Source organism: Dasypus novemcinctus, chromosome 11 (genome assembly GCF_030445035.2).
Source record: "Dasypus novemcinctus isolate mDasNov1 chromosome 11, mDasNov1.1.hap2, whole genome shotgun sequence".
Lineage (NCBI taxonomy): Eukaryota > Metazoa > Chordata > Mammalia > Cingulata > Dasypodidae > Dasypus > Dasypus novemcinctus.
The window spans coordinates 118797524-118819793 of NC_080683.1; the positions used below are offsets into that span (position 1 = coordinate 118797524).

The window sequence follows — 22270 nt, forward strand, 5'->3', positions numbered from 1 at the left end:
ATCTGTAGCATCCCCTATCAGGTACACAGTGCTGCAGAAGACATACCCCGACACTGGGAGTCTACCTCAGCAGCAGTTGACTCAGCACCGTTCTCTCGGTCAGCTAGGCAGTGCGCCGGCGGAGGGGCTTCACTCATGGGGCTGCGTTCAGCAGAGCATCATCTGGCCGTGGCACTACTGGGCCACTGCAAGGCCTGGGCTTCTGGCCCCCCGGGGTCCTTCATCCCTGTGGAGGCTCGTCCAGGCGTCCTCACGCAGTGGCCCCATTTCAAGAGGGGAAGCCCCAGCTGCAAGCCCTTGCCAAGCTTCTGCCAGCCTCGTGTTTGCTGGTGTCCCAAATCCACACGCCCATGCCTGGAGTCAGCGAGGGAGGCACCACGCAAGGGGGGCACCCAGGAGGTCTGCTTCACCGGAGGATGCTGCTGCGACAATGAGCCACGTACACTCACAACTGCTCCCAGCACGTTCAGGAGTTACCAGAACATGCCTGGGGATTGTAATTAGCTTTAGGGAGAACCTCTATGGCTATAAAACTTAGCCTGGGACGCTTTCTGAAAGAAGAACGAGGTGTTGGATAAAGAGGAAAACACTAAAATGAAAACTTTCCTGCTTAAGTAGAGTTCATACAAATCTGCTAATACTTTAAGAGTATTTTCTATTAGTTTATAGTCTTAGCAATAAATATTTCTAAAGACCACTGTGCTGTGCCTGTGCTCCCATACACAGGTAGATACGTAACATGGATCGTGCATCCTTTTAGCCCTTGAGAATCCAAACGAGTGGCTTCATAAAGGTAATATTGAACTTAGTCCAAGATTTTTAAGTCTTTCAAGTATAGGTATTATCAAAGCCTAAGAAATACGTCATTTGACCTGTATAAACATCTAAAAAAATGATTTTAATGCATTGATTTTATCCAGATGTGTTCTCATGCAAGTTTGCTCCCCATTAGCTGGGACACAGGGGTCTCGCAGCTGAGAGTGGAGCCACCGACGCCTCTGGACTGCGGAGCTCGCAGGGTTCCAGCTGTTCCGTTAAGAGCACAGTGAGCTCGAGATGCCCTGACAAGGGACACACGAGCGGGGAGGCTGGGGTGGGGGCTAGTGTGTTGGTTGCTAAGGAGTTGTTTGGAGTCACTGGCCCCAGCTGTCACGGGCATGGAACATGCTGGCAGGAGAGGGCGGCAGGGAGGAGCAGGGCGGCACTGACAAGCCTCCCCAGGGACAGCTTCAGGTTACCTGCGCAGCTGCAAATGCCAGCCAAGACCCCTGTCGGCCATGGCCAGAAGGACCCCTGACGCCCACCCATGGCTGATGAAGAAGCAAGGGGGAGGCGAAGCTGGCGGCGGAGGAGGGAAGGTATAAATACCACAAGGACCTGATGGGAAATGACAGGTGCAGCCACCAGAGACTCTCGGGGTCCTCACCTCTTTGTCATGTGTTTCAGTCAAAGTAAAAAGATGATGAGCTATGACTACACATGCCCAAATGGCTACATTAAAACATCTGGTGATACCCAGGGTTTCACTAAGCGTTCTCCATGGTATCAGAACCAGCAGGATGTGTGTGTGGTGTTTGCGTGTATGTGTGTATTTTTATATATAAAAGAGATTTATCTCAGGAGTTTGCTCATGTGATTGTGGGGCTGGCAAGTCTGAAATCTGTAGGGGAGGCAGCAGGCTGGAAATCCTGGGAGTTGCTGTGGCAGTCTTGAGCAGAAGATCTTCTGGAAACCTCGGTTCTTTACCCTTAAGGCCATCAGCTGATTGGATGGGGCTCACCCACATAGTTGAGGGTGCTCTCCTTTCAGTGAGGCTCACCCACATAGTTGAGGGTGCTCTCCTTTCAGTGAGGCTCACCCACATAGTTGAGGGTGCTCTCCTTTGGGTGAGGCTCACCCACATAGTTGAGGGTGCTCTCCTTTGAGTGAGGCTCACCCACATAGTTGAGGGTGCTCTCCTTTGGATGAGGCTCACCTACATAGTTGAGGGTGCTCTCCTTTGAGTGAGGCTCACCCACATAGTTGAGGGTGCTCTCCTTTGTTTAAAGTCAGCTGATGGCAGAGGCCAATCCCATCCCCAAAACCCTCCACAGCAACAGGTGGGCCAGGGTGTGAGCACACAGCTGGGCACCTTCCCAGAGACACATAAACTCAACATCACACCATGTGTGGGGACGACACGGGGCAACTGGAACTCCCATCACTGTCAGTTGGACTAAACTGGTGCCATCTCTGGAAAACCTTTCGGTAGCATCTACTAAAGCTGAAAAATCCAACAATTCTTCTCTGAAGTCTGTACTTAGGGAATGTCATAGCATGTTATTTGAAGTAGCCAGTAATTGGAAGCAATTTAAATGTGAACCGGCATGTGAATGGATAAATTAATCATTGGCATATTCAAACAATAGATTATTATACAGCAAGGAAAATGAATGGCCTGCACCTAGAAGCAGCAAATGGGTGGATCTCTCCCCGTGGTGGCTTGAAGCTGTAGGTGCCCCAGAAAAGCAAGTTCGTAAATGTCGCCCGCTCCTGTGGGCGTGGACCCACTGCAGGCAGGGCCTTTTCGTGCGGATCCTTCAGTTACAGAGTGGCCGACCTCGTCAGGAGGGGTCTTAATCCTCTTGCTGGAGTCCTTTAGAGATGAAATGAATACAGAGAAAGCAAGCCACGGAAACGAGAAGCTGAAATCAGTGAAACCTGGAAGAGAAGGGAGAGGGCAACAGACGCCACCACGGGCCCTGCCAGGTGGCAGAGGAGCCCAGGACGCCAGCAGCTGGTCGTTGGGAAAAAAGCATTGCCTCGATGACGCCTGCATTTGGACATTCTCAGGGCCTCAGACTGTAGGCTAACCAATTCCCATTATTACAGCCAACGCATCTCCTGGACTCTACTTTAAGCAGCCTAGGAAACTGAAACAATGTACAAAGGAAGGGAGGGAGGTTAAACTGTGCTAAAAAATATTCTTTAGAAATCAGCTCCTTTCCTTCCGTGAAAGCTGACTCCAGGATGGCTCGGGAAGCCCTCTATGCGGAGGTGACATCTGAGCTGAAGCCCAAGAGATTTGAAAGAACCAGTGCATCGTGGAATCAGGGCAGGTGGTCCTGACAGAGCGTGGGCCCCCTGCCTTCCTATCTAACCCAGGAAGATATCTATCTATCCCCACCCAGGACCCGCGCTCCCCGAAGAGGAGCTGCCCACCTCCTCGGAGGAAGAGCCCCCGTCTTAGAGATACCTGCCCCCCGGGTCCTCCTTCTCCATTCTTAACCAGAACTCTTGCATCTCAGGGAAGCTTTGCCTGGTGGCTCCTTCCAGCCCAGAGCCACCCCGAGGGAAATGAGTCACGTCTTGGCTTTGAGATGCGCACTAAAGTGAGACCTCCCGAATCCGAAGAAGTCTGTCCTAAATACAAACCGCTGCTCCCACAAATCAACCTGTCCAAGGTAACTTGCTGGCTGGGTAAAGTGCAGCCCTTCTATCTTTGTTTCCAACTATGAAACCTTCAGACCAAGCTCAGATCTGATGAAGAATCTCTTTATTCATTAAAAGGGACATTTATCAGTGCTTTTGATCGCGCTTATTGCCCTCAAAGCTAAAATGTCATTCTGTTTCAATACCAAACACCTGTCAAAACTTACTGCATGGGAGTAGATGTGGCTCAAGCAGTTGAGCACCTGCCTTCCACATGTGAGGTCCTGGGTTTGGTTCCTGGTATCTCCTAAAGAAAAAGCAAACGGACAATGAGCAAAAAAAAGAAACAATGAGCAGACAATAAGCGCAAAACAATGGGCAGAAACAACGAGCAAACAGACAAGGGAGCCATGTCAGGGGGGAAATACTGCGTTTGTGTATATGTACTAACATGTTGATAAAATCACAGTTTAAGCAACATTAACCAACTAGTTAATCTAGTGCTGAGGCAAGAAAATAAGTTTCCAGCCTGCAGAGGAGTGGCTGGCCCTGGACCCTCCCCCGTCCCCTCCAGCCCACCCGCTCACCTTATGAAGAATTCTGGTTGAGGGTGTGGCCCTAATGCTTTTTGAAGTCCTGATGACTGGAAGCTGGAGAAAATTACTTAAAAGTGGCAAGCAGTTCTGCTGGCTGGAATGGAGGCCGCACTTACCAGAGGATGCTTTCATTCTGCACAAAGCCTCTAGACTGGACTCATTAGCTGGACAAGTGTAGGTCCACACTGTGCACTGAGGAGCCCTGCGGGCCGCGGGAGGACACAGATGGGGGCGGGCGGCTGGGGAGATGAGGCTGGAGTCCACCCGGGCCTCCAAGCTGTGCCCGGGGACCTCAGGGGTCGGCCACGGAGCACGGAGGACGCCCACCTGCCCTCGAGGCGCAGGCCGAAGGCCACCCTCTGGGTCAAGGCCCACGCACCACGCGGTGCCACTCCGGGTGGCCGCGGATTTAGAGTCACCTGCTCAGAGGCCGCGTGTGCCCGTGGGAGGCCGCGGGCCCGGGCGGGCTGCCGGCTCTGCTCCCACGTGGGCTGCGCCCCGATGGAGGAGAGCCCAGCAGGCGCGCGGGGCCCTGGCCCCCAGCGGCCGAGGAGCGGGCACAGGGGACGGGCCGGGCTCGTCGTCCTCGCCCAGGGCCCGGTGATCGGGCTGCGCTGCTGTGTCCTGCTGCCGTTCCGGGGCTGCCGCGCGGGGAAGACGCCGGCCCCCCTGTCGCCCCGAGCCGGGCAGCTGCCAGGCGCAGCCTCTCCGCGCCTTCGGGGACAGCGTTTTGCCCCCAGCCCTCCTGGTGTTGGGAAAAACTTGACCCTGACCCTGCTCGGGCAGCCCCAAGACCCCGAAGGCAGAGGCTGAGCAGCGAGGGCGGCCGTCCAGGCCGGCAGGGAGGTCCCCGTCTTGGGCACCTCGTTTCGGGGACCCTGCGGCCCCCCGTGCTGCCTTAGCTGCGGGCCCGGGGAGCTCACGGGAGCCGTGGGCAAGGGGCTCCCCGAGGCCCGGGGAGTGGGCGCTGCTGCCCGCGTCGGGGAGGGCGGCGTGTCAGGAGAGGAGCCCGGGAACGCTGATGGCCACCAGCAGCAGGGGCTCCTGAGCGCGTGGGAAAGCCGTGCAGCTTCGAGCGGGAAGCTCATGCTGGCAAGGCAAAGTTTTGCATATCACAAGAACTGGGGCTGGTGTATGCGCAGGAGACCTGGATCTCTGGACTCACCATGTGACAGCCAGGCCCTGGGCCTCAGCAGAGTTGCAACTCCTACCCTCTGGTTTATTGGACTTACCCTGGCCAGCTAACAGGGAGGTGAAGAAGATCAACCACCACAACAGGGAGCCAAGAGTGCCCACAACTGCAAGCAGGAGAATTGCATCCAGCATCCATGTGGAATCTAAGCCCCCCCTCCATCTAGAGGGGGAGTGGACATCACCATCCCAGGGTCCAAAGTCTGGAGGAATAGAGTATGGATTAGAGTGGACTTACTGATATTCTTCTATGGGAATATTGTTATTAGTAATGGAAGAAATTGTAGCATTGATGTGGAGAAAGTGGCCATGGTAGCTGCTGAGGGCAGGGAGAGGAAAGAAGAGATGTGATGTGGGGGCATTTTCAGGACTTGGAGTTGTCCTGGGTGGTGCTGCAGGGACAGATGCTGGACATTGTATGTCCTGCCATGGCCACTGGGTGGACTGGGGGAGAGTGTAAACTACAATGTAGACCATTATCCATGTGGTGCAGCAGCGCTCCAAAATGTATTCACCAAATGCAATGAATATGCCATGATGATGAAAGAGGTGGTTGATGTGGGAGGAGTAGGGTGAGGAGGGTGGGGGGGTATGTGGGGACCTCATATTTTTTGAATATAACATTTAAAAAAAAGATGGGAAAAAACCTTTATAATACAGGGAAAACAAAGAGCTGCAATCTTCTTTTTAAGTCACTTATGTGGCAGGCAGCCTTAGTACTCATTTATGATTTTTTAAAAATAAAATGAGATTTCAAACTTTATGATAACTGGCATACATTTTTTTTCCCCTCCATTATTCCCATGAAGGAGAGTTAAGTTATGAATACAATTCATAACCTTTCCATTCTTTGGCTGAAGTCTGCATCTGGGTAATTATTTGTTAGTCATACATCTCCCTGCGAATACGCCTCCCATGCAGGGTATAATAAAGAAGCAACTAGTTGAATACAAATTTCATACAAACAGAATATTTATGATGTTACAGAAAAATATGAGTCTCAAATTCTTTTTAAGTAGAGTATATTATGAAAATTGTGATATGTGAAGACAGATATTCAGGCAAGGAAGTTTGAAATTCTTTATGAAAATAAAATAAGTGATAAAAAAAAGAATTTCTACTGAGGTGAATAAAATGTATGCAGGCCAGTTTTTAATCTCAATTACTTCCTTGTCACTCAAGAAATAAAACACCCAATTAAAATAAATAAAATCAATGCAATTTCAGAATCGGAGAACTTACAAGAGAATTTGGACTATAAGATTAATATTATAAGCCAAAAGTAAGCTGAATTTCTAAAGAGATGAGAAATAATAAATAGCATAAGTTTAAGTAAGTAGAAATTCTGAAACTAAAATTTATAACTTAATAATAATAAAATTTCTTTAGCCTGAAAATGCAATAAATAAGTGAAAAGTGACAGGAAGAAAAGATACTCAGTAAGAATTTATAAAGAAGTAGGCAAATATCTTATTAGAAAATCTCTACCTCTAGCTATGGCAGAGTAGCTTGTATTGGATCAATTCCCTTTCCCCTAACTATAAAGACTGAAAAAAATATATAGATAAAATGCATTTTTTTAAAAAAGCATTTTTTGAAGGCATCAGAGAGCAACTAAGGATTTTGGGACTAAGGAGACAGGGAACCATACTGACGTAAACCTGACATTCTTTATTGGTTATCCTTTCAAGCCATTTTCCAATATGTAAGTGGCACAGATGAGGGGATAAGTAGAAAGAAAAAGTTCAGAACTTTGTAGACTTACAATGCGGGGGAGGCCAGTGTCACAGTTCATGCTACCAATACAGCCACATGCGTGAACCTGAAATTTTGCACCTCTTTTTCTCTCAAGGCAGTTGATGATTCCTAAGCTGCACAGAATAAGAATATAAAAACAAAGTGGAAAGTGGTATCTAAGAGGCTTAGGATGGTAAGCAGAACTTTAAGTGGTCTCTCAGTGTTTGAGAACTACAAAACCTGGATTCCGACATTTCCGAGGAGGAGGCACCTTGGCCAGCAGGACAGATTTCCCATCGCCCCCTAGAAGCCCAGGCTGTAGAAGTAAGGGCAAATCAAAACAGAGCAGACCTTACACATCTGAGAACAGGGATTTTAATATTCTAATCCCTGGCTGGATCAAGGTGGTCTGTACCCTCTCTGCCTTCCAGAGAAGAAAATCCTCTCTAAAGGAAGATAGTACTTATAATTCATCAGACACAATGGCATTCAATAAAAAATCGCCAGGTGTCCTAGGAGTCAGTACAAAATGACCAAGTGTCATGAGAAAAAAAATGGAAACAGACCCTCCAGTGACTTATACAGTGGAGTTTTCAAATAGAGGCTTTTAAGCCATTGTGATTAGGAGATTTAAGAAAATAGATAAAAGATACTTTCACCAGGTACCTGGACTCTATTAGAAAGGGTTCAATGGACGTTCTAGAGTTGATAAATACAATTGCCGAAACTTAGATTTAATTGGATGAGTTTAATAAGTTAGAGTGGAGGAGAGGATTAATGAACCACTAAGTAAAAGGTATGAAATAAAACAGATGAGAACTACAAAAAGAGAACAAGACATTTGAGGAAAATGGTGAGAAATTCTAGTATATATGTAACTGGAGCACCAGAGAAGAGGAAGAGAAGTGGGGACAAGTAATATTTGAAGAGATGCCGCAGAGACGTTTTCAAAGCTTATGAAAACATCAAGCCAAAGCACACCTAAGCACATTGTAGTAAAATTGCTTAAAATCAAAGACAAAGGGAATATCTTGAAGGGATCCAGAGGACAACATACATTACTTCAAAGGATAAACAAGACTTTCAGCTGAATTTTTAACAGAAGTAATGAAAGCCAAAAGACAATAGAATATTTTTAATACAGAGTAAGAAAATAACCGCCAACACAGAATTCTCTAAGCAGTGAAAATGTACTTCAAAAGTGAAGGTAAAATAAACACATTTTTTCAGACAAAGAAATCTGAGAGGATTTGTTGCTATCAAATCCACATACATAATATAAATACTTGAGTGTTCTTCAAACAAGAGGAATGTATCCCAGATGGAATCACAATGATATAGGAAGCATGAAAAGCAAGAGGAAGTGTAAAGAAGTAATTCTAAGTAGGTATGGGTGATGTACAACCCATTAATATAACCCAATAATCGTAATGTCTTGTAAAGTTGAAAGCATATATAATCAGTATACCTAATGACAATTGCACAAAAGCTTAGGGAGGGTGCTAAATGGTGTTGAAGTATACTCAGGTCTTTGTTTTGTCCTGGAACTGGCAAATGTGCTAATTTTTAATAGATTATATTAAGTCAAGGACATGTTTGTTGTCATACAAAAAGTAATAAAACATTGTATAGATAATAAGGTATAAAGGGGAAAATACTTAATTGATCCAAAGGAAGGCAAAAAAGAGTAATAAAGAATCAGAAGGCAAATCAGCTAAATAGAAAATAAAATTATAGTATATTTAAACTCAGATATATTGGCCATTACATTTTATTAATTGTAAATGGAGTAAATTCTCCAAATAAAGTAAAAAACATTTTTGGAATGGATGAAATTACAAAACCCAACTATATACTACTAACAAAAGACACACTTTAAATATAAGGCTGGACAAAGATAGAAAGAAGAGATGGAAAAATAAACACTATGCAAACACTAACCTAAAGAAAATTAATGGACTATTCAACAACCAGATAAAGTAGATGTTAAGCAAGGAAACATTACTAAACATGAAGAAAGATATTTCATTGTGTTAGAAGGGCCAATCAATAAGAAAAATACAAAAATTCTAAACTTGTATGCATCTCATAACATATATATCTTAAAATAATAATAGTAAGGCAAGTAAAAACAGACAGAAATAAAAGGGACATAAATTAATCCTTAATCACAATGGGCAATTTTAACATACCTGTCTCAATAGCTGATAGAAAAAGCAGAAAAAATAAACCATAGGAATGTAAAAGATCTGAACTACACAAAAAACAAACTTAACCTATTGAAATATATAAAACACAGCATCTATAGAATGCATACCCTTTATAGTGCATATATACTATTTGCCCAAATTGATCATACATTGGGCCATAAAGCAAGTCTTGAAAGGATTTGAAGAATTGGGGTCAAAGAGTGTGTTCCTTGACTTCAGTGGAATTAAGCTAGAAGTCAATAACAAAAAAAGCAAGAAAAATCCCCCCCAAAATACTTGAAAATTGTGCAATATACTTATAAAATATCCATAGATCAATAAATAAGCCACAATGAAAATTTAAAAAAATATTTCAAACTAATGATAATGAACTTGTATGGCAGAACCAAAACTGTGTTCAGGAGGAAATTTATAGACTTTATATATACATGTGTTAAAAATAATGAAAGGTAGAAAATCATTAATCACGTCTCCATCAGATTATAATCAGATTATAAAGAGTAAATTAGACCCAAATAAAGAGAAGAAAGGATATAATAGAGTCCAACCTAAAATGAATAATATAAAATATTAATATACCATAAAGAAAATGAATATAACCCAAAACTGGCTTTTCAAAAATCCTAGCTAGAAAGATAGGTGGACAGATGGATGGACAAATGGTGGGACAGATGGATGGATAGAGAGATAAAGTATGATAAGATAGGACAGGATGGGATAGGTTGGAATGGGATGGGATTGGATGGGATAGGATAGAGTAAGATGGAGAGAGAAATAGAAAGATGGAGATAGAGCTAGAGAGAGAGAGAGAGAAAGGGAGGGCAAGTCCCCTTGGACTTTCCCAGCTAATTCTTAGAGCTCTCCTTTCTTGCTCTTACTCTCAAACTTCTTTTTGTGTAGAAGTTCTTTTTCCCTTGGATTACTTAAAGAAAATATTTTTGGCTCCATCTCATGTTTCTTCATTCTTATATCAGATTTATTCTCCAGTACCTTCTTGCTGCTGAATGAATATTTTTCATAATCTCTAGCATGTATCTCCTAGTTTTTATGGTCTACTCCTTGAAAAGGTAATACTTTTTCCCTTCAGAATTTTTAAAAACACTTGACCAGAAGAAAATGTAAAAACAGTGACACAGTTTTCTTTATATTTGAAATATTTATAAAATGTTAAATGGATTCATTTTCATTCTGTTTTTGTGAGTCCAGACCAGAACAATAGCACAGAGAGTGACTGATGTAGATGTTCACAAATATAAATTTACACAAATGCATAGGTTAAATTGATGAATTCACAAAAGGTAGTTGGCTTTTGGAGCATAAAAAAGTGCAACTTGGTTCAGGATTTACTAGGTTATATTTCTCCCTTTTTACAAGAAGCAGCATGAGAACAAACAAATCCTTGTAAATGAGAACTTTGCATCAATGAATGAATGAATGACAAGTCTACTTGCAATATTTGAAAAACAGTTATAACAGGAAATGATAGGACAAATTTTTAAAGGCTTAGCAATACACAACATACAAAAAAGTAATTTTGTGGGTAAAAAGTAAAAAGATTATAAAGTTTAAAAAATACATTTCTATTACTTTAGAAATATTTTACTTAAGGCCATAATAAAGAGCTAAAATATATTACAGTATGTGCTGGTTATTGAATACAGTGTTATATGCCTTTGATTTTATCATAAATTTTCTTAAAATTATTAAAATCTAATAAAGTATTAAATTACTAAATCTTTTGAATGAATTTTAAGGACTAATTACCATACCAACTTCCCTCCATGCCCCCTTAAAAGTGGTTACCTAACTTTCATGTTTTAACTGATGATTTAAGTCTACATGTTTTCCAAAATATTGTGTAACACCTATGTCTTAACAGTTTAGGAGTGCAAATGAGATCCTATTAATATTAAAATGATAAGAGTGGGGAAGTGGATGTGGCTGAAGTGATTGAGCTCCTGCCTACCACATTGGAGGACCTGGGTTTGGTTCCCGGTGCCTCCTAGAGAAGATGAGCAAGACAGTGAGCTGATGTGATGGATTAGCATGGCAAGCTGATGCAAAAAGATGACACAACAAGATGATGCAGCAAGAGACACAAGGAGGAAAACACAATGAGAGAGACAACAAAGCAGGGAGCAGAGGTGGTTCAAGCAATTAGGCACCTCTGTCCCACATGGGAGGTCCAGAGCTCAGTTCTCAGTGCCTCCTAAAAGGAAGATGAGTGCACAATGAACAGACACAGCAAGTGCAAACAGCGAGGGGGTGGGGAGAAATAAATTTTAAAAATCTTTAAAAAAGAATGATGAATGCATTCTTCTTTGAGATTTCTTCTCTCAATTTCTGGAAACTCCAAAGAATATTTATACTATGAGTGAAACAAGCTCCTTCATTGCCAGCTGCTGCTAACCTGCCAGTTTGTTCTTGTAGGAACACAACTGCTGCCAGTGGGCTCAGCTTTCCCCCTAACTTGCTGCTGTCACCTAAGTCCAAAACTTTGGGTTTGGGTCAGACATGAAGTGCTGGAAATCTGAGAAAGTTTTTCTTTTATTTCTGTTTTAGTAAGAATGTGGCAGAACCTGAGTTCCGAATTTTTTCACTTCTCCTTCTGGAAGCCATACAGAGCAATAAGGAAAGTGGAGAAACACCATATGTCTGACTATAAAAGAATAAAACTAGAAATGAGACATCATTACAGAGCCTGCAGGTCTTAAAAGGATACTAAGGGGACACTACAAGAACTCTATGCACAAAAATTTGATAACTTGGGTGAAATGGATGGCTTCCTGGATATTCACAAACAACCAAAATTCATCCAAGATGAAATAGGTAGCCCGAATAGTCCTGTAACTATTTTAAAAATTGAATTTGTGGTTTAAAACTTTCTGATAATGAAATCCCCATCCCCAATGGTTTCAGTGGCAAAATCTACCAAAAACTTAAGGAATAAATAATGCAGTTCTACATAATCTCTTCCAAAATATTGAAGAGGAAGGAATACTAACCAATGCATTTTATGAGGTCAGCATTACCCTGATACCAAAACCGGACAAAGACAGCAACAAAAAAGGAAGGGATGGGACTGCAGATCAATATCCCTCATGAATATAGATGCAAAAATCCTTCACAAAATATTAGCAAATTGAATCCCGTAATATAGAAAAATTATAATTCACCACAACCAAGCAGAGTTTACCCTGGGAATGCAAGGCTGGTTCAACATTTTGAAAACCAATCATTGCAGTCCACCACATTAGTAGTCTAAAATATAAAAACACATGGTTATATCAATTGCTTCAGAAAAAGCATTTGACAATAAGAATTTATTGTCCCACAGTTTTGGAGGCTCCAAGTCCCAAATCAAGGTATCGCCAGCCCATACTATGCCCTGGAACTCCAGATTCATGTATCCAACTGCCACTGACATCTCTACCTGGGCATGTTTAACAGATGCCTGCAGCTTAAAATGCCCAATGCTTATCTTTCAACATCCGCTCCAAAGACGGCCCTTCTGGTTTTCTCCTTTCCCGAACATGGCAGCCCCATCCTTCTGGTACTGGGCCATCCATCTTTCCACCCATCCCACATCTGATCCAACATCTTCATTCTATCTTCAACGTATATGCCGACTCCAAACCCTTATCACAGTCTTCGCTGCCATCACCTGGCCCAATCGCCACTGTTTCTCTTAATTACTGTTTGTCTCCTAGTTGTCCACTGCCTTCTACTCTGCCCCTCCACCCATTATACATTCAACAGACAGTCAGTGGGATCTTATTAAGCGTGGGTCTTGCTAGTCATCTGCTTCAGACCCTCCGGTGGCTGCCCCTCTATTCAGGGTAAAAGCCAAGCCATGAACAATGACCTATAAGGGCTACCTACCCTGGCCCCCAACCCCTGACCCCTGACTTACCTCAACTCTCTCCCTGTTACTCCACTGCAGGTACCTTCTTGTTTTTCTACCAACACTCCAGGCTGCTCCGGCCTCGGGGTCTTTGCACGTGCCGTTTGCTGTATCTCCAAAGCTCTATTCCAGGTAGTAGCTGTAGGGAGAGTTCCCTCATCTTTGCCAATTTTCTGCATAGAAGTTCAAGTGCTCTTAGGCCATTCCCCCAAAATTCAATGCCTCCCTCAGCTTTGTATCACATTGCCTGCTTTATTCTTTCTCGTTAGCCCTCACCTACCATACTAGTTCACTTATTTGCTTTGTTCATTCTACGTCTCTTCCTGAAGTCTGTATGTTCCATCAGGGCAGGGATTTGGGGCAGGTTTTTCAGTAAACATTAGCTGATGGGGTAGTAACTGTTCCAGGCAGAGGCCCTTGGGACAATTACCTTTTTCAATGTTCATTTTCCTAAATCCCTTTGTCTCTTCTGGCTCTTTCCTCATTGTCAAATATGGAGCCAGGATTGCTGTGAGAGACCAGGAGTAATTTCAATCATCTGTTCAGTAGGAAGCCTCATTTGGGGCCAGCAATGCTGATTTTTGTTTGTTTAAAGTTACAGGAAATCGTTTTTTTCTGTGCTATCGTTTCTGGTCAGCACAGGATGAAGTCAAGTTGTGGGACAGTGTGTGTTCAGGGTTCTTTTGTTTGCAAGGAACCTCTACGAGCTTTTTATGGTTACCCCAAGAACGAGTGTGTGTGCACGTTTTAACTTATTTATATATCTCACAAGGACACATGCGGACTTGACCCGACCACGCGGGAGAAAGCCATCCGAATCACGAGGCTGGGGCCGGTGGCAGCAGCGCTGCCTTTATCTGTTCCATCGTTTTCTCTCGGCCGCCAGTTCCCCTGCTTACTCATTCTTAGTTTCCTCTTGCGTTGATTGGCAAGGGCCCGGTCTACCTCAGGGCTTCCTTTTGCTTCTCCTCCCATCCTCCCGCAGCCGCTCATCAGCCTCCGTCTCTCACAATTGGACCAGTTCTGCCTTCCGGTAGGGGAAGCCCACTGAGTGCCAGCCAGCGTGGACAGGCTTGGGAAAAGGTCCCCCAAACCAAAACAGCCCCCCGAGCTGGGGTGGGGAGCGGGGAGTGGAGGTCACCCCCACCCCCTCAGGTTCCTGTTTATCCCGACTACTGTGTGCTGGACTCCGGCAGCTCCACCTCTGGCCTAGCACACCGACGTGGGCGCAGGGTCCCGCCTCGCCCTGCGTTATCCCGAATGTCCCACCCGCAGCCTGAATGCTTGAGCTGGGCTCTGGGTTTGGAAACCCCCGCCCAGAGCTTCTAGCATGCTGTCCATCCTCTTCTTTCCAAGCCTGAGAGACCGAAAGCTGCCTCTGTTCTGAGAAGGGCGTTCAGGGGGTATTTTTTTACTGTGACTAATCCAGGACCACGTTTTACAAAATGCCTTCCTCTGTGGATGATTGTTTCTGGAAAGGAAGTTCTGTTAAAATTGTCTAAGTTCGAATGTAGAGTAGTTGTTTTTTTGGTGAAAATAAGGCTTATTTTTTAACAAGAGTTCAGTACAAGTGTATGCCAATAATGAACAGACTGCTGTTTTTGAGCACGTGGCACGGAGAAAATTCTGGAATATTCAAATGCAAAGATTACTTATTAAGGAGCGTCTTTGAAACTTAAACCTAACAAATACTGCAAAACTGTTGATATTTATGTACCCTTTCATTATGTAGTGTTAACTTAGTTGCAAGAAACAAAATCCTTGAGTGACCTGTCGGCCTTGCGGGGAGGGGATTCGGCCTGAAGCACACGTCCTCTTAAGAAGCCCTTGCTGGTACCAGATCTGGGAGGCCTGAGCAAGTCCACTGCCAGGACACGGCAGGGCCACAGCTGGAAGAGGCTTCTGCTGCCATAAAGAGACAGATACCGAGACCAACGGCGATGACAGCAACAGCCCCACCAGCTTGACATCTGAACGTTAGGTACATGACATCTTTATTCTGAATGTCATCTCTGTCTCGAAGATAAAATTATTTCCTTTCTCTTTATGTTTTCATGATACAGTGTTTGTCCCCTAATGTTCTGAAAAAGAAAAAAAAAAGCTAACTTGTGTTTTTTTATAGCACAAACCAAAATGTATTTCCTTTAAGGAAACAACAAGCTGAACCCAACTGTAGAAATTGTATTTACTTTGTAAATCGAATTTGTTGCCAGGCTCAGCTTCTGTGGTCAGCCAGACCGAAACACTTCACCAAGTGCAGCAGTCACTTCCTCATTCTTCAAGGGGGTTAATTTTCAAGCAAGCTCAGGACCTCGGGGTCTCTCGGATGGGAACACAGAGTCACAGGGCGCGACGCTGAGCTGTCGAACGGTTTACTTGGCAGGAATAAAACATAGATTGTTTTCTTAAAAACCCAAACTCTAAACTGCATGATTTACAAGGGAAATAAAATCAAGCATGTTGCATAATCGAGAACGAGGGCAGATGGCAGTGGGCAACGCTCATGTGGGGCCAGACCGCCCGCCCTCGTACCTGGCTACAACAGAGGGCGAGCCTTAGCCCATGATGGGGGGGGGGGGATCTTTGGCCCCCTGGAGCTGGGGCTCTGCCCTGCCCAGTCCTCAGGCCTTGCCCCTACCCCATCACCCCCACCACCCCTTCCCTCCGCCGGGCATGGCCACCTCCACCCCTCCGCTCTCCAGAAAGCCTCTGCTTCCTCCTGAGTCCGACTTCTACACGCCTCTGTGGTCCCTCTTCACGCCCAGCCCAGTAAATACCCGCCAAGATTTGTTGACACCATGAGAGAATGACTCAGCACAAGTTCACTGCCAGCTAGTCATTTACTACTTGCCTCTTTTTTTAAAAAAAAAACTACAACTCCCTTGATTAAAATTCATATGTTATCAATATCATGCATGGAGATCGTAATTTTTGATTCAATCCCCTGACAAGAAGGGGGGGGGGCGGCCTATCCCCTTGACCTGTGGCCCTGACCCCGCTGGTAGCCGTATCTGACCACCTGGCGGTTTCAACAGGTGCTCCTCTCTGCCCCATCCTCGGCCGCTGCCCCCTCCCTCCGCAGCTCCAGCCCCGCTGGCCTTTCGGTTCCTCAAATGCGCCTCCGCCCTTCCGCTGGTTTTTCTCTCCACCTGGAATGTTCGCTGGCCCTCCAGGACCGGGCTGGCTCTTCCTCATCCCGCACAGCCGGGCGCAGCTGCCCTGTCCCCGAGCTTTCCCTGGCCCTGAACCGTGGGTGCCTCCGGCTTCTCCCCCGACACCTGCTGCTGAGCCCTGCGGGCGCTCTCCCTTTGGAATCAGAGTTCTTGGACTTTCCATTTGTTTTAGCTTTTTAACACCCGTCTTCTCTGTGCGGCTGTGTGTTCCCCAGGACAGGGCTGAAAATGTGGCACCTAGTATATACACCTCTTTTTATGGGGCTCAGTAAAGATCTACTGAAGGAACAAATAAGTGAGCCGAAGGCAGCTCCCGCCCCCCCTGCCCCACACCTTGGCCGTTCTCTGAGGGAGGAAAATCGTTTTTTTTCAGGTGGCAACATAATACACAGTGCAAATCAAGTGATGAGTCAGAGCAGAATTTAGAGTCCCCGTGTCAATAGACTGTGGCGTCTTGGCTTAGGTAAGCTTGTCGGTTATGAATCAGCCCTTAACTGAAAGTTGTTTCCTCGTCTGGTTTAGGGACAGCTTCGACTTTCTTTGGCCAGTGCGCCTCGGTTTGTGACCCTCTAGAGCCTCCCTGACAGCCATGCTTTCGGCTTTGGTATCACAACGTTCTTACCTGCAACTTGTCTTCAACTTTAACCATGTGTAATCTGGAAAATCAATGTCTGTGTCAGATGTATTACTATACCCCTACTTCCAAAGAATACTTGAGGTCACTTTGATACTTTTAAGACATTTTTTCAGACATCAGACAAATAGCATGAAGATGAAAGGAATGGTCAGAATTTTAAGAGAAGAAAATGTATTGCCACAGAAATCTAGCACTGGATCATTACTGTAATTTAATATGTAAAGATAATTTAACGTAAACATAAAACTCTAAATAAAATATATAGTTTGGTTTTCTGGTATACTGATCCAAAAAAGGAAACAAAATGAGTTCTCAAGGTCTCTTTGATTATTATAAAAGAAACATACATATTCAGTCAGAAACAAACACTATTCCCATTGTATTCCGGGTGGGAAGCATACTCCAGGAGGAATTCCTTGCGTGGATCTACACGGAAAGATCAAATGATAACACAGCGTGAGGTCCCTTCATATATTACTTTATAGGGGAGTGCATGTAGCTCAGTAGCTGAGTGCCTGCTTTGCATACATGACTCCTGGGTTCCATCCCTCGTACCTCCTAAAAAATTATTAAATAATCCTTTATAGAAGAAGCAAAATGTTTTTGAATTTGGCCATTTCCTCAAATAACCTTTGATAGATTCTGGCAGTGTAATATTCAACCTCAGTGAAGGCATTTCAGGGTGAGGGCGTAAGGTAATATATGTATGCTGTTTTTGGATGAACTAACCTAAAAGAAGGGCAAAGTTCATTAAGAAAAGAGGCAAGTAGAGGTCCACCTGTCCTCCAGTGTTACTTACAATAACAGAACCTTAAAATGAGGCAGAAAAACTGGCTTCCCTCCAAGCCCCCTCCCTGCGTCCTTCCCCAGTTTCTACCAGTTTCTCCTCAGATCCCAGGTCAGGTAGGACATTATTCTAAATCTGAATTTGGGGAGCATTTCTTTCTTACAATTATTTGCAAAAGATGCCAATTCTTGCAGAATAAGCTGACCTGTTCAATGGGGCTTTTTCTTACTGTCCATTTGGATTTGAAGAGTGCCCCAAAGTATTTTAATATAATGTATCCTAGGCTGAATCGCTTGGCCCTAGTTCGATAATGAATCCAGCTGCTTCCTAACTGCCCTTATATATGTTTGCCTTTTTATTGTGGTTAAAAATATATAGCATAACACTTAGCATTTTACCCATTTTAAGTGTGTAATTCAGTGGCCTTAATTACATCCTAGTGTCGTGCAGCCATCACCACTCTCTAGCCCCACAGTCTCCGTTCCCCAAACAGATACTTGGTGCTCATTAAGTAAGAAGTCCGATCCCCCTTCCTCCCTGCCCTGGGACCTCGCATCTACTTTCTGTCCTGATGAATTTGCCAGGTCTAGACATTTCATACAAGTGCAATCACACAATATTTGCCCTGTCTGCCTGAATTTTAAGACAAATATTTAAGAACTGAAAGTCGACAGCTGTCTTCTGGGATGGGCTCTTCCCAGCAGGGAGTCGTGGCGGCCCTCCGCCCTCGCCCTTCTTTGCTAGCAGGGCCGGGGGGCTCTGCAGCGGTGTGGCGCCCCTGGCCTGTGCCAGGAGAGGCCAGTCTGCACACCGCACACCTGCCTGGCTCAGAGATAGTCCCATGACCAGCCAGAGTCGGGGAGGAGCAACGAGCATGGCTGACTTCGGAGGAGACCCTCTTCCCCGCTGGACAGGACCCCTTCTGTCCAGTGCTCCCACCCAGCATCTGACTAGAGACTGCACACACCAGGAGCCGAGGAGGGGATTGGCAATGACTGCTGAGCCTGAATCTAGGCATGCTTGAAGAGTAGCCTTTGCATGTAGGCCAATGTGGCTTAAGTTTTCTGTTGTCTGCAACCAAAAAATCCTAACTACTAAAACGTCTTCCTCTGTGAAAGGTGGGGTCTTTACATTTAACTGAGATCTCAGTAATATTCTTCATACACACATTGAAAGGACAATGGCACCGGCAAGTTCTAAGCCATTTACAATGAACACTTGGGCACAGATGTCACTCTTGTCTGTTCTTATCCAGCCAGAATGCTAAGGTACAGGCTTGAAAAAGGAAGAAAAGGCTGGTATCTGCATCAAGATTATACACATGGAAAGAGACCCAGAGAACAAGATGAACAACAGTCATCGAGCTGCTAACACTCACTTGACTACTTTGTGAGACTTGATGGGGAGGAAAGCAGTGCTGAGTTGTCCAGCGGACTTGTTTTTCTTTATTCCAAAAGAGTGAAAAATCCAGACCTGAGTCTGAAATCTTCCTACAGGTTGAAGGAAGAGGGAGAAGACTGATGAATGTGGAATTGGAGCGACCTCAGTGTTAGCGTTTGCAGAGAAGATTGATCCTGCATGGCATCTGATCCAAGGCATGAATGAGAAAACACAATCAACAGGAGGGAAGACTTGCCACTCAGAAAGGCTTCTAGAGGATTCTACAAGCAAAGTGCTGTCTCTTGAGTCCTTTGCAGAGTCGAAGCAGATTCCATTCTTCAGCTATAAATGTCTGTTTAAATCAATTAGAGAATGGGGAAGTCCTTGGAGCTATGGAAGGAGGAGAGATTGTATGAGCCTGCCCATGTGAGTAAAATGGAGCAGTTGGTCATAATTAGGGTGTATGCTTTTACGATGTTCTTGTGAAAACCACACCATGATTGTTATGTCTCCAAATCTTATTATTGCTTCTACTAGCTCACAATAGCTTTTTTTTTGGAAAAAAAAAAAGAAATTATGGGTTAAATATTTTAATTTAATACGTTTCAATTTAACTGTAACATTGATAGCTAGGTATACCATATAAAATTTATCAAGAAAGCTGTCTGTGCTTTTAAATTGTTTAGTTTGCTCTCAAATTGGTGGAAATTCCTTTTGAAGCCTTGCCTCTAATAATTATTTAATTAAGGTACAAAATGAATATATTGCCTCTTGAACAGTGGAGATGTTCCAACGCCAGTTGGGATACTTTTTATTGAAAATTTCTGATAATTGAACTCAGATTTAGCTCTTTTAACGGAATGGAGCCATCTAGGGTTAGAGCCAGTTTCAGGTGCAGCTTGATTCTGTGCTCGCACGATGCCACTTGGATCCATCTCTCGGGCCTGCGCTGTGACTCACGTTGTTCCCCTTGCCAGTTCTGTAGAAGGACACCTGCTTCCCGTGGCTTCCCCGCCGCTCTAGGGCGTCACGTACGCTTCTCTCAGCCCTGATCGGGTCACCGTGCCCGTCCTATCAATTATCAACCGCTCCCTCTGGCTGGGGGCTGGGGGGTGGGGGTGGGGGTGGTGATGAAATGAGCTCCCTGGCTTAGCCCCAGCTCTGACATAAAATGGAGTGCCATTTTCCCAAGCACGTGGCGTGAGCGTGGGGTGCCAGCCAAAGCAAACTCAGGGTGTTGTTACCGCCATGTAACTCGCAAGATGATGCTCTGGGCAAATAGGGCAAAACCCACTGTGAGAAGATCCTGGTTTGCAGCGCCAGAGCTGGCCACGTTCAAGGGGACCAAATGCTCCGCAGTGTAGGGCCTAAGTATCAGTTGAGCTGGTGAAGACTGTGGTATCACGCGCAGGGAACGAGTGATTTGAAGAACTTCTCCTAATAGCCCACAGATTCTTAGGGAGCACAAAGGGCTATTCTGGAAATGGTCATCCAGTGTTTCTTTTGTAAGAACTTTCACACACCAAGTTTCCCTCAACTGTTAAATATGTTTTTCATATTAACAATGGCATTTTTCATTATACCAGTGGTATTGCACAATGTGATGTGGGTAATATGGCAACTACAAAGCATCTTGATTTGGAAATATCTGTATCACATATTCAAATGATGCAAGATTATGTTAATCACTTAGAAATATAGTTTATAAGGAAACAAAACCATGTGCCAACAAAGTCTCTATTGTAAGCAGTTCACTAATAGGGAGAGAGCTATAATTTATTTTTCAGTAGCGAGTTTATGACCTGAAACTTGTTTTTAGCCACCATTTCCCTGTTTTTATTCATATTTAATTCTTGGACAGCAGATACTAATGACAAAGTTAATAACACAGTCCGATTAGCAGATTCTACACAAGTCCAAAGGGAAGTCTATCTATTTTAGAAAAAAAAATAACTTAATTCTAAATCTATGTCTGAGAAATGTCATATATGGGTTTTAGTTGGGAAACTGTTCCAAAAATATAGAGGCCTTTCCTATGGTTTTGATTGTGTTTGTCCTGAAAAGTTTCAATTTAATTGTAGAAAGGTTTGGTTCTTTTGAAAACAGCAAGAAAATCAATTATCAAGGTTTCAATTTTCTTTGGGCAATTTTCACCATTTCAGCTTGCCCAAGAGAGAACAACAGCCTATGATTTTGTTGTGCTGAAGAATTTGGCAAGCCAGCTAATGGTCTTTCTAAAAGTAGAGCAATCCCTTTGGTGGCATATCCAGGAAATGTGTCTGAATCATTTGAAGTCGTTGTGGGGACACCTTTGTTCTAAGGAATCCTTTGGGATTTTCTCAGAATAAAAAGGTGCCTGAAAAATCTTAAAACTCAGGCAGATTTCAAGAATGATGTTTCATTTAAGCCTTTCCCAAGTATGACTTATCTTCTATCAAACCAACCTCTCCCCAGGCATCTTCATCTTCAAAAATTCCACACCGAAACTCGTCTCATGTTTCTTTCACTGCTGAGAGGATGAAATCTGTCTCAAAAGAAAAATATCTGTATTGATTTTGTAATCTCCGAGGCGATCACAAACAGTAGGCTGTTTCTTAGAAACATACCTCAGAAGCTTTGGGGTTTGTTAGTGGGGGAAGGCTCAGAGAAAGCTGGGTGGCGAGTGGAATGGTCTGAAAACATGAACTAAGATAAAAAAAGCAAGAATAAATAAAAGTGAAATCACTGGCCTTGAGGCTATAAAAAGAAATGGAATCAGAAAATAGAGGAAAATGAGTGACTCTTTAGCATCCAGGAGTACACAATGGGCAGGTCTATTCGCTCGTCTCCTCACAGAGGTAAGTGACTAACAGTCTCTAGCAGGCGTGTAGCACTGGTCTGAACAAAGCCCTTGCGAGCTCTATGTGGGGCAAGAGTGGAGAAAGCGAAGATAAAAAGATCCCTGACTCCCTCTGAGGCTCATCCGATCATGTACAGGCAACGCAAAACTCCTGCTGCCTTTTTCCCGCCAATTTCGAATTTCTTGCCAAATTCCCCTTGGCCAGAAACTCACGATGGGGTATATAAACCTCTTTTTGTGGGTTTCTTAGTCTCTCTCCCCATCAGCTGGCTTTCTGCTACACAAATTGCTAACATTTTAAATAAAACCCGTGAAACCCCTCCTGCTGGCAGGCCCTGTACGTGTTTGCAGATGCGATCTAACCTTCAAGAGGGCTAGAATCCGCTTTTCCCTAAGAGGCAACCA

General features: G+C 44.4%; 1 long non-coding RNA gene across 2 annotated transcripts in view; it reads left to right on the forward strand.

Annotated features, from left to right (window-relative positions):
• Positions 1-15926, forward strand: part of LOC101421522 (uncharacterized) — a 34052-nt gene extending 18126 nt beyond the window's left edge. The window contains exons 1-3 of one of the 2 annotated variants that reach the window (XR_011650159.1): positions 13810-14082; positions 14782-15030; positions 15263-15926. This is a non-coding gene — a long non-coding RNA (uncharacterized lncRNA). Of the gene's footprint in view, positions 1-13809; positions 14083-14781; positions 15031-15262 lie in introns of those variants that run through there. The other variant, XR_188239.3, reaches the window with a different exon arrangement.
• Positions 15927-22270: the final 6344 nt, after the last annotated feature.